Genomic DNA, 13,998 nt, shown 5'->3' on the forward strand with positions numbered 1-13,998 from the left:
TTCTACCCAACAAACACCGAAGCTGAATTAACATGCTACTGATTTGGTCACAGCTGATTTAACTCTGAATACAGGTGGTAGACGCTGAATAAATTTAAGCAAAGACCTCTGTATTGTATAAGTGATTAAGCAGCCAACGAATGCGCTGTAAATCAGCTGCTTCACATAATAGTGTCACGAACAGATTAGGCGCATCTTCAACCTCTCCACAACCCGTCAATATTCTCAATAATTGTGCTATAAACGATTTGTCATCTTAATAAACAGCCCTCCCACGACACATTTATGCGCTGATTAAGTATTTTAACATCCATTATTATTCAGCCATAGCTGAATCGAATAAAATTTATGTAAACAATTCTACTATACTTATTCAGCCGAAATTGGAGAACTTATACAACCTATTTCGCTTGAGGTAGAAAAAACACTTGTTAAGCAATTATATCGCTCTTTATATAACCTCTGTGCGGGTGCGCCTTGTTTCCAGCTTTGCGTAAATTGGTTATTTAAAACGCGCAAAAGCCTCTATTAAGCTCTATTGCAGATTCGAAAGCAGCTATTAGCAAGCCCGAAGCTTGATAAAATCCCCAAATTTACATGTTTAAGAGCTGAAAAAAGTTTTTAATTTCTAAAACTGAACCATAGTTCTGCCTCAGGTAGAATAAATTCAGCTATAAAAGCGTTTGATCAGCCTGAAATTGTTACTTGGGTAGCTGCAATGGAGCTTAATAGAGGCTTTTGCGTGTTTTTAAATAACCAATTTGCGCAATTCTGTCAATTCTATTTTTAGAACGAGCAATAGTTTTGCAATGCTCTTTCAGTCGCTTAATCAACGCCTCATCAACCTTTAGGCAGCCAAAAATAATCTATTTTTAAATTTCAAAAATGGAACGCGTCATATTTATTTTGCTTTGGCGTCATAAGCAGCTATATTTTAAATTTCGAATAACTTGAATTCGTATTTGCAAGCTAATTAAAAATGCATGTCGTCATTTTTCGGGAACAGCATGAGCAATTGCTGTTTACGAGTTGGTTTCAGGCGATCGAAGCTGCATAAAGTAGGTACTCAAATGGTGTTTGACCAAGCGAAGTTTAAGCTACTTTAAGTTTTTCCAAACCAGCTTTCCTCCAAAGCTGATAAACAAGCTTAATAGCGAATTTTTCTGCTAAACAATCTGATTCTAAACAGTCTTAAACATAGAGCCGTTTTACGGTTGCTTAACCCATTTCCTCCCAGCGTTGCGAAAACGCAACGCACTTTCATTCGTTCCTAGAGAAGGCCCGGTTAAAGATATCATCTTGGACCCTGAGAAACAAAGAAAGGTTGGAAAAAAATCTAATCGACCTGTTTTTGCTCAAAGGTCAGATGTTACATGTAGCATAATTACAGCTGTGACAAAACAACAGGTTTTGCTATTTTTCCGACAGTTAAGGAAAAATGCTCATAAAACTCGATTTTACCTCTATTAACGTCTGACCTATCAATCAGTGTTAGTAAGCATCGGTTGCTTGCCAAAAAAAACTTTGTTTCATAATTTTGATTATTTTTGTAATTTTAAGATAGGTTTGAAGCTTTGCGTTGCGAAAACGCAACGCTAGGAAGTAACGATATTCAAAATTTGCAACGGCAACGTTTGTTTTCGTTCGTTCGCTGCGGTGTTTCATTTGATGTCGTTGCTTTTTAGTAAACAAATGAATGTAAATCTTATCTTTCGCTTATTTAAAATATCCCAAAAATATTATAAAAGTTTACATAACATAGAATTCGCTGCTTCAAACACTGATGGCAGATGGAAAAGCCGTTGTGATAAGAGCGTAATAAAATTGTTCAAGTACCTTTGCCTCCGGAATATCTAGAGGAATTGAGTGATGGCAACGACAGTTTCATGGACCCAAATTTAATGTTACAACCTTTCCGGAACGTGTTGGTAGGCATTCAATCATCTGCGATGACATGCATTTAGCATTCAAACTGCATACTATGCGTCTAGTGCAAAGATGGTCTCCAACCCAAATGTTTCGATATCTATCATAAAACATAACATGTAATACTCTAAGTCGTTCATTTAATCTTTATTAATACTCAAATTCACAAAAAAAAATTCCAAATTTGATTTAACGGTAAAAAAGTATGAAGCATTTATTTGCATAATAATGAAGGTATGCAAAAACGGTATACCCTTAATGCCCAGCGTTGCGTTTTCGCAACGTAGCGTTGCGGGACACAGGATCAAAATTAAAAATACATGTCAGCGGTTTTTTCTTAGTTGACCTAAAAGAGAATTTTCCTGAAAGTTTCAACTTTTTATCCCTGCTAGGAAAAGTGTGGGGCTTAATGGGTTAAAGTGGCTTTATAAACCAGTAGACGCTTTCATTAGGCTCACAGCTTTCAAACTGCTTTAAAGCTGCTTAAGGGTGTTAAAGTGGCTTTACAAACTAATACTAAGCTTTCATTCGGTTCACAGCACACAGATTGTCAGATCATAGAGTTTCGCAATTCGACTGGCAGCAAAAATATTTGTCAGTGTTATCGACATTATCGACTGCTTCAGTGTAAAGATATTTTCACTGTCTGTTCTGCAGATGCAGATAGGGCGGATCATACGATGAGTGCTTATGGATCAGAAGATGGCGGTTCAATTCCCGAAAGATGACGACATGCAATTTTAATTAGCTTGCATATACGAATTCAAGTTATTCCAAATTTAAAACATAGCATACGACGCCAAAGCGAAATAAATATGACGCGTTCTATTCTTTTTTAAATTTAAAAATAGATTATTTGTTGACTGCATAAAGGTTGATAAGACGTTGATTAAGCGACTGAAAAACCATTGCAAAACTATTTCTCGTTCTAAAAATAGAATTGACAGAATTGCGCAAGTTGATTATTTAAACAAAAACGCAAAAGCCTCTATTAAGCTCCATTGCAGCTTTAAAAGCAGCTACCCAAGTAACAATTCCAGGCTGATCAAACGTTTTTTAGCTGAATTTATTCAACTTGTGGCTGAACTATGGTTTAGTATTAGAAATAAAAACCTTTTTTCAGCTCTTAAACATCTAAGTCAAGCTTCGGGCTTGCTAATTGCTGCTCTGAAGCTGTAATGTAGCTTAATAGAGGCTTTTACGCGTTTTTAAATAACCAATTTGCGCAAAGCTGGAAACAAAGCTCACAAAGGCGATATAACTGCTTAACAAGGGTTTTACCGAGTCGAATAAAATAGGTTGTATAAGTTCTCCAATTTCAGCTGAATAAGTATTGTACAGTTGTTTATATAAATTTTATTCGTTGGATATTCAGCTATGGCTGAATAATTGTGGCTGCTAAAATGTTTATTCAGCGGATAAATGTTTCTTGGGTAATCTGCAATGGAAATAGAAGCTAATGTACAAGGTGCAAATGCGGATGAAAGGATAAAGCCCCATTTCTCTCTCTCTTTTGGAATAGACTCTGAATAAGTCATACAGTGGTAACCCGATTTTGTCACTCCCCGATTTTATCACTCCCCGATTTTGTCACCCCCGATTTTGTCACGTTTTTGACCCGATTTTATCACCCCCGATTTTGTCACGTTTTTTACCCGATTTTGTCACGTTTTTGATTTATCAAAAGCTTAGTTGAAAATCATTTTGAAACATGTCAAATGTGTTAAAACACTGTGAAAAGAACTGTGTTGATTATCATGGAGTTTTCACAAAAGTAGTTTCTTATCTCCACAACTATAATAGCTAGAAGGTCACTTTCTTTGACAAAGTTCTTTATTATCATCTTCTCAAAAATTTTGTAGAACATTGTTTTGCTCTATCTCTTACTGCTTGAAAAATAAATTTTCTATCTTACTTTTAGGGGGGTTAATCAAAGAATCGTTCATACCAAAAGAAAGAGCTTTTTACGCTAGGAAATTTCTATGAACATAGTTAACCACTATAATGAACCATTTCGGCGCAAATAAAAAACGTGTTTTCATACCTGAGGGACTGCTGTGAACAGGTGACAAATGTCCACAGAGAGGTAGAGGGAAGTGCGAAATGTCCTTAAAGTGATCAGAATGAAATATATGTAGTTCGTTCTAAGTTATCTGCAAAAACATAGAAAACAAAAAATACCTGATTTTGTCACTGTCCCGTTTTTGTCACCCCTAAATTCATCATGGGGGTGACAAAATCGGGTCATTACTGTACTATCGAAAAGTAGATCTTTGAATAATTTTCCCAGATGCTTTACTTTCAAGACTTCAAATTGATATAGATTAGATAGAAGTATACTTTTTTATATTTGTTGGTTCACTGTTACGAATCGAAATAAAGCTAAATTTTTTATTTATTTAACTATAAATGTTAAATTGTAATGCCAACAATTTTTTAACACTCCACAGGACAAAGCCACTGAAATTTGGATCCGCTATTCTACATACTTTGTATAAATGGCCTTCAAACTATTCGTCGGTTTTCGAATTGTTGATGAAAAAACCCTTACTGTCGGGTACGATTTCAAATCAATCGATGACTCCATATATTTGCCCTCGTCGCACCGTGCCCAGCGGGCACAGTAGGTTAAATTCTCACATACCCTACTATCTGGCCCTGCCAGCAAGCAATGCTCTCAACTTAATTGAAATTCATTACTTCATCGAAATGAAATCGGACCAGAAAGGGGGCGCGCCGATTGCTGCTAGTAACCAATATCGATCACATTCGGACGCTCCTTGTTGGTCCCGTCCCTTCTTGGCCCCACAGTCCAGCTCCTCGACCAATTGGAGGCGGCCCCAGCACGAAATTCCTCACAGCCCGCGATAGAAAATGGTCGCGTCAGGAATTATAACGGCACCTCACTAAACGTACCGGTTCAAGTCCGGATTATAGGACTCATTCCTCCTGTGAGCTTCCGTTGGTGATGTGAGATGTAAAATATTTCGCTGATTGATTTTCTGGCATTTCCAACGGCATTCCATTCCACAGTCGCCCAGCGTGTGGAGCCTAAATTGACCATCGATCAGGGAGCAAAACTGACACATAGGTACCGAGTCACGTAGCAAAGCGGTTCGACGGAAGAACGGACGTAGAATTATTTCACCCGATGCTTCTTTGACACATGGGTGCCTACCTCCTGTACCGTGACCTAACGAAACTATACTATATCAGAGACATCCATAAACACGGGATGCAGAATGGATCCTTTTCGTGTTCAAAAATAGCGCAATTTTCGCCACGGGGTTTCGTGACGGAGAAAATAACGGTAATTTTCCATAAAATATCACCTTCATCAGGTGGTTCTTTTCTCTCCTGCCAGGGCGAAAGCCTAGCACGCTCAGGCGGCTGCACAACCAATCTGAGTGCTAGTTTTTCCGTGCCCTAGCAAACAACGACTAGTTTTTTTTTCGCTTCGGCGCGTGCTTTTCGTAGTAGTAATAAAACGAGGAAAAATGATATTCAAGATGAGACTAAGGAAGATTAATCTGGAGCAATTTTCTTCCGGGACCTTGTGCTTGATGCTACACTTGTGCACGATTGCTGAATAGTTCCAAACTCCGACTTGAATGGCTGCGGTATTCTCTAGTGGCTCTTTCATTGAATAAGAGAATACAAGTGAAAATAGCATAATCGTTCATAGAGTCGCGTCTGTACCATTGCATTGGGACGGTTAGCAGAATGGTGTTCAATGAAGTTATTAATGGAGAGGCTATTTGTTTCCGGAAGAAGTCACTAAATAACAAACAATTCATAATTCAAGCAGGATTTATTTTCAGTTCCAATACCAGTTTTCACATGCAGGTTAGAAATTCAGTTTTCAAAACAGGGATGGTTCGATCACTTTGATTCATTTGACAGTACCGGCTCTACCGAGCAAAATTAAACAAAGACATGTATGGGACATTTGTAGAACTAGTAGTTATGATCTACAATTTCGCTGAACAAAGTTTTGCCGCTTCTTTTGAATTTACGATGCTATAATACTGGTAGCTCATTAATAGCTCAGTGAATGTCCACTGGTCTGAAAATCTTGGACACCGCGTGAGTTCGTAGTGTGGTTAGTACTTTGTTTTCAAGAAAACCGTCGAAGGTCATTCTAGATTTGTAAATTTGACGTGACGCAGTGCCATAGCAAGATAAGACCTTCCCGCAAGTCATCTAGAAGAGCAACGAAGAAACGTTTACAGAGGATGTAGAATGGATCGATGCGATGAGGTGGATGCAAGTGGAGCAAGTGGCCAAGTTGTGGCGTCACCACAACAGGAGGAGGTAAAGAAGACAATGAGTGAGCTGAAAAATGGCGAGGCTGCTGGCAAGAACCGTATTCTGAGTGAACTTCTAAAAGTGGGATGTGAGCGGTTGTACAAAGCAATCCACCGGATCATTGTCACAACCTGGGAGGTAGAACATATGCCGGGGGAGTGAGTGGTTGGGTGACCTTATGTTTAAAAAAGTCGTCGCTCGTCGTTGCAGCCCGATCTGCTGATACCGACTACTCGCGACGGCTCGTATTCCCGCCCATGAGTAGAATCGAGGGCGAAGATGAAGAAGAAAAAGTAATGCAAAATTTGTATCCCAGTGCGCCACCAGCCACACGGATAACTGATTCCACACGAGTTTTTTTCCTCGGGAATAAGCTATGCAGGAAGACGATGTGAGGATGTGCGTGCGCGAGTGTGTGGGTAGCAGCATGTCTGCACACAGCACCGGCGGTTGTTTCTTTTACGCCTGCGTGTGCGGCGTAAGCGTTGAATGCTATGTTTCTCATACTTTTTTGCGTGTGAGTAGACATGGTTGACTTCTCGCTCGATTCGCAACATTGATTCTGCCTATAGAGTTCCCTCCCGTATCCTGTTCGGTAAACTGAGACCGATAGCAATAGCTTCACGACGTTACTAGACAAGTTCTGAGAGTACTGCTTGCAGACTCATCATCTTTTTGTGCTCTTTAAGGCGGCGTACGATTCAGTGTAATAAGCTATGACAGATAATGCTAAAACATGGTTTTTCGACGAAACTAGTTAACCTGATTCGAACGATGTTGGACGGGTCAAAATCATACATCAAAATAGAGGTGAGCCGCTTTCGTGGCGTTGGATAAACTAAAGCAAGAGGATGACCTTTTTTTCCTGTATGAACTCATCACTGCGACCATCGCTACTCTATTATGATATCGCCCGGATGTTTGCTGTGTGACCTGCACTGCATTTCTTTGCTATAATCGCTATTGAGTGAGCGACATGCTTATTGAATTTTATGCGTGCTTGTGTGTAATTGGGTTTTACCCTTCCTTCAATGCTTTCTCTACTTTACCCACGTTCCAAATGCTAGCGCTGTCCCCAATTATAGCCATCCCTGGCACAGCTAACCAGTGCATTTAACTGTAACGGGTCTCGTTTTTGCACTGTCAATAGGCCTTATCAGGATAATATGTATAGAATTTAGCATGAAGGAAGGATGATGAGGGGCCTGAGAATAAACCCATGCTAAAGTCACTTTGGCATCGATTGGCCTGATCTACTAAGATTCGAACCCACGACCATTCGCTTGTCAAAGCAGACTCGGTAACCTTGTGGCTACAGAGCCCCCGTGATGACCTTTCTAACCTATTCAATAATACGAAGGGCAATCAATAAATCTCACATACTACCTAGTTTTGCGGATGACGTCGATATCATTGGAATCAACCGTAGAGCAATGGAAGAGGCCTTTAAGCCACTTAAATTGAAAGTTCCATTGATTGATAATTTTAATTAAATTGGAAGTAGCGAAATTGAAACTTACCATTAACACCGCTAAAAACGAAGTACATGGTCGCTGGCGGGAATCATGGGAGTCACTATTGTGTTGGTACTGAGATGATGGAGAACGATATGAAGTAGTGGAGGAATTTATATACCTTGGCACGCTCGTGACATGTGATAACGATGTAAGCCGCGAACTAAAACGACGAAATGCAGCTGCGAATCGGGCTTTCTACGGATTCAGTAGCCAGCTGAAGTCACGTAGGTTGCAAATTCGTACAAAACTAACCCTTTACAGGACATTAATCCCTCCATTGCAGAAAGCGATTTTAGACTGACAAAAATGAGTGCGGCTAAACGGGATATCCTAGTTCAATGACGTCTTCAGCAACTTTTCGACTGATGTAATGATGCATCTTTTGAAGAGGTAGTCCATTATCCAAGTATCACTATGACATCAATTCAAGTAATAACTTTTTTAATGAAACTTTTTTCGTTTTTCTCGTTTCAAAACATTAAAGATAAGTTAGTTTCAAGCAAGTTTGCTGAATAAATCAAATTTCTATCTCTTACATATTTTTGGCAGTGAAGTTTTGTTTATGGACAACCCATCAAATCAATTTTTTTCTGACGGTACCTCAATATAATGTTTTAGAAATTTGTTCATACATAGAAGAGGAATATTTTTTTCGAAGACTGTTTTGTTTTATCTGTAAAATGCTATTTTTACTAGTACATGACTCAGAAAGATGAAAACGAATCTCAATGAAACTTTGACAATTTAATAAAAATGGGTAATTGGATACATATGGGTAAAGTTTTCTGCAAAAAATGGAAAAGGTGTTATTTACAAAAAAAAAATTATTTGAATTTTATGATTTATTATTGACAAAATCATTGTTTTCTCATCATCGTTCATATCCCAACTGCACAGGACCACCCAAACACGGTTGTATCTTCACTAATACACGCATGCACATACTCACACACATATACTGATATAGAGAACGATGCGAACGTGCTGGTGTGGAGGAGAATGGCAGCTCAGCAGCAAATCGTACATTAATTTTATCGTAAATATCTCTTAACAAATTCGGAATCGTAACTAATGCCTAATAAAGTGCCCGCAAGTTGATTTTCAATCGTATATAACGATAATGACACACATACTGACACATACTGACTGACGACATTTTCAGCACAGAACTGTATAGCAGTATGAAGCGAGTCGCGCTTAATAATAATGGGATTTTGTCGTATATACATACTTATATAGATGAAATGCCTATGAATATTCCTCTTCAAGTAAATCGCCTCCGAAATAATACGGATATGCCAATTTTGCGCATCAAATACGACTTATTGGCATGCATATCTGTACGTAATGCAGATTTTATACTTTTATCTATACTTATAAGAATGGATTTCTGTTTGTCTGTCGGTATGTTCCTTATAAAATCGAAAACTACTGAACCGATCGACGTGAAAATTTGCATGTCGGAGTTTTTGGGGTTGGGGCCGGGGTAGGTTCTTTTGATGGTTGGAGACCCCTCCCCTCACTAAGAGGGGGGCACCCATACAAATAAAACAAATTTCTGCATAACTAAAGAACTAAACAAGCAAATGGGACCAAATTTGGCATGTGGGTTTTGGGAGGCAAGAATTTTTTTCTATGGTGAATTGAGACCCCTCCCCTCTTTAGAAAGGGAATTATGACCCCTCTCCACTTCAAGAGGAGGGCTCTCATACAAATGAAATACAAATTTCCTCATAACTCGAGGACTAATCAAGCAAATGGAACCAAAATTAGCATGTGGGGGATTTCGGAGTCTTGAATTTATTTTATGATGGTTAGAGACCTCTCACCCCTGTGGTAGGGGGATAAAGACTCTCATATAAACAAAACAGAAATTTTTGCGTAACTCAAAAACTAATCGAACTCGAAAAATGCGAAACTCTTCCATAAAACATTAGTCAATAACGAATGATTGGGATTTTGGCCGTTCAGTCCTTAAATTTTAGTAGACGTTATATTTGCCTTTTTACGCCAACGTTTCGACCCGGATTTGGATCTTCATCAGGGCTTCTACGAACGGGTACTTTTATTAACTGTTGTTATTTGGGTTATAATTTGTTTGTTACTTACAAAGTGTTGATCGTCTTTGTCTAAATTCTTTTAACCTACAGTGTTGTCTGGTCTTGGATTTTGGTACAATTTGTTTTACTACATAATGTTTAAGTTAATCAGAATTTAGTAAAGATTTCTAATAGTAACAAACAAATCATAACCCAGATAACAACAGTTAATAAAAGTACCCGTTCGTAGAAGCCCTGATGAAGATCCAAATCCGGGTCGAAACGTTGGCGTAAAAAGGCAAATATAACGTCTACTAAAATTTAATGACTGAACGGCCAAAATCCCAATCATTCGATAATTACATCTCAGTCGAAAAATACTAGTGATTTAGTCAATAACAAGACCACAAAAACTAGCTAAGACTAGATCATTCAGGGCGAGACGGCCGCGAGTGTTGCCGGCGACCGGCCGTCGGAAGCGCCGACCACTAGGGGGAGGGAACCCCCCCCCCACAGAAATCCCCACTGTCTAGGTTTATTTGTTTTCTTAGGTCTACTGATCCCTATTACTTTCCTTCAGTTGGGTCTTAACGAGCGATAGCAAGTAAGGAGAAGATCGCCCCTGCGAAATGGAACTTTTCACGAAAAAGTTTTCCGTGAAATGGTACATTCCGCCTAAGGTTTTTCGCGAAATGGTTTTCGGCGAAATGTTGTACAATCACAACGAATATTGCTATCCGCTTTCTGACTAAGCAATGAGGGGAGTTGTTTTCTACTTTATTGTGAGGAAAAATTGCAAATTTGTATATTAAACTACCCATAACCATTAACATAAGCAGTAAATCACCATATGTGGCATTTTATACTGTACATTGTTGTATATTAGCTTTTTGACAGCATAGGTGTTATAATTTGTAAATTGGCATCCCAAATTCTATTCAAATTCTTCGTGTCGGTAATTAGCTGCAAATTAGCATTGTCAGCACTATAACAAGGTGAGCAGTAAAGTAGCTGTATATTTTGCCAAAATAGCATTTAAGGCGACTTAAATGCTTATTGGCTTGCATTTGAATAGCATTGGTGATGCTTATCGGTTACCTGGGATGCTTTCATAGTTACGTAACTGCCAAAATGAATCATCTAAGGTTGAACTCCTCAGAAACTTGCAAAGCTCGAGATTGTGACGAAGATCATCCGAGATTCATGATTTATTTACACCACAGTTTAATTTGTGGCATCACGAAGTTTGTCGGGTCAGCTAGTATACGTATAAAAATGCTAGCAGGGTAATTCGTTCGGCGCGTTAGTTTTGAGTTATGAGAAAGACATAATTTGAAAGTGGCATGATGACGCTGGCTGTACCTTTTTCAATAAAAATAGGTAGTTTACTAAGCTGCAGTCACACCTAGTTTAGTAAACACAATTAAAAGATGTAAAAATGATACTCTGCATTCGGCATTGTGCTATATCGAGTATTGGAAACCGACCTGGCAATTCTCAATCTCTCCGGATGGCGAAGGACGGCCGCAAAAAAACGTTGACACAGAGGCACTGGCTCTGTTTTTCGAACATCAGTAGGCGACCCGGCAGCGCTGATCGAAAACTACAAATTTTATATTGTCCTGTACTCTAAGGTTGGCCAACGAAGCATTGCTAGTTACTAAGTAAGATTTTCTACAGAAGCACTCATAGACCTAGACAGACTCCAATCTATCGGCATCCATCGAAACCGTACCGATGGTATCGACTTAGTCTAACGCTGAGTTAGAAAGTTAATCAAATTAGATTGAAAAACATGCATCGTCCCAAGCTCGTCAGGTTACGAAGATTCCGGCGCCCGTCATTGCGTTGTACGATTTTTGTTCCCTCCTCACGACTAAGCAATATGCCAATTTTCGTGCCTAATAAATCTCGCTTCAGTGCAATTTACGAAACGGCGGGAGTAGCTGTACGGTACCGTTCCGACGGGTTGCGTAAACTTTACTTCTGATTGTTCTTGGTCGGAAAGGGGACAGAAGGATACCTACGCTCGAGCATCGGTCGGAAAGATTCCGCTCGGTGTGCTGCCGTTATACTACAAGATTACATTAATTATTCACATGCGCCGGAAAGTTTGCAACGGCAGCAGTACATATTGCATCAGTTCAGTTAGGAACGGAACCGACAACCGTTCCGGAAAATCCTGGCTTCGACGTTGGGGTTTCGTAGCGGAGAAAAATTTGCGAACGCACATTCGCTTGGATTCGCTTGGTTAGCATACGGCAAGGAAGCGTAAGGAGCAAGCAGAAAAAAATGTAATAATCGGGTTCGATGTTTATATTGGGGAGTTGGTAGAAGGAGTTGGCAGTCAACGTAGTCAGATTCACAGTTTAGGAATTTACATGGAGGTCAGTTTTGAAGAGTTCTTAACACGATAGAGCTTTTTTGAAACATTCAGTTTTTCCCCATGCTCCATGAGCACTGTTTTTTAATTTCATTATTATGGCATCGCCTTATTGAAAATTCATCATATCGATACACTTGACTAATTTTTTCCGTTTTATGCACGAAATTTTCACTTTCTCTAGTAAATTCCACCGTGAAAGGAGGTTCCCAATTGTAGCACAAATTTATAAATTAAGTGTAGCAACACTATCAACTCACCGGACGGTTCTATTAGTCAGATCGTTCATACAACCATTGTTCCGAGGACCTAAAGGTGATTTTCAGATCCAACAATAGGAGCCAGCAACCTTTCGAAATGGCAGCAAAGAGTGTAACTTTCTGCTGCAAAATTAGTCAAGTGTGCTGACCTTTTACCTGTTCATTCGTCTGACGGTAGCAAATTGAAACTTAATCCGACCCTCTTCAGTGTGGAGCATTAACATAATTGCTTTCGGCAAACCGTACGCAAGATTTGTAACAAAGAGCAGGCAAGTGTAACAACACTTGGAAAATTCATTTCAACCAAAGGATGAAGGGGCTTTCCAGTGACTAAACTGGACTGACTTACTGACTGGCAAACTGACCGGTCCGGTTGGTGCCACTCGTTTGAACGAAAAATGGCGGAGAAAACTGCAGAATGAACCAGGGAAACTTGAAAATTCCATTTCAAGAATGTAAGGATCAGGATTATATTTTGCACTGCGGTTAGGGGCCATTTTCTCACCTCTTGGCTCACTGCCGCTCGTCGTAATTCGAAAATCCCTCAAGAATACTTTTCTCTGCTGGCCATCGTCGGTGCCGTGAGAACAAAACTCCCTCTAAAAAGCCTGAACTGTGATCACCGGAGAAAGGCTAATGCGGCTCTGCTCTGACTCAGGTACCTAGTAGTAAAGGATTAAAAGTGCCCGCACCGTACCGTGGGTACACTTCAAAAGGATCTCCCGTAACCTCATTCGAATGAGGGTTTTTGGTCCAGTCAAAGATTTACTTTCGCGCAGTGAAACTGCGAACCGAATCTTGCTGTTCCCTGCTGCTGCTCATCTGACAGTGGCAAATCGGGTTTTGGTCCTTTTTGCATTTTTTATCTGCGTAATGAAAGCCATTACATGAAATGGTTACTGGAGTGTCCAGCTTCTCGAACCACAGCTAAGTTGAGACAGAAACCGCAAGCAATGTTCTTAGACCGATGATGGTAGCAGACGGCTAACGTGCGAGGCCAAAGAAAATGCTCCTTGGCAGCTTGACCGGTGTGTTTGCTGCAACGAAGAGGATCTCCGCTAGCAAGGGGATGGGGTTTGAGAAATGAACTGGTTAATAATTTATCGCTTTTAGGGAATATCCGCAAAACACGATTAGAAATTCATGGGAATATAAATGTTTTACTCGATGCATTACGAGATCGAAGGGATGCAGGGCAGGTGTGGGAGAAGTTATTCGCATTGGCCTGGCCGCAAAAGGTGGTGGAATAGAATAAAAAGTACTTCTGCCAGCGCAGCCCATCTCGGTGCAGACTTATGGCTGTCGACAGTGGCAACCGCAGAAGCTATTTGCAACGGCCAGGGATAGTTAGTATTGAGTTGAGTGCTTGTCGTTTCTGCTTTTTGCTACAATGTATATTGCGATCATGGAAGAAAACTACGTGCAATCTAGCAAACGGTTATCGGTTGGGAAATTGTGTTGTTGTTGTTCCGATTTACGCCAAGTACCGTGACCCCAGGGGAACTTGGTCGTTGTTAGAAAAACGAAAAGGTAGGAAGACATACGTTCTAGGGCCGTCTATTTAG

The sequence above is a fragment of the Sabethes cyaneus genome, chromosome 1 (genome assembly GCF_943734655.1).
Source record: "Sabethes cyaneus chromosome 1, idSabCyanKW18_F2, whole genome shotgun sequence".
In the NCBI taxonomy this organism is placed as follows: Eukaryota; Metazoa; Arthropoda; class Insecta; order Diptera; family Culicidae; genus Sabethes; species Sabethes cyaneus.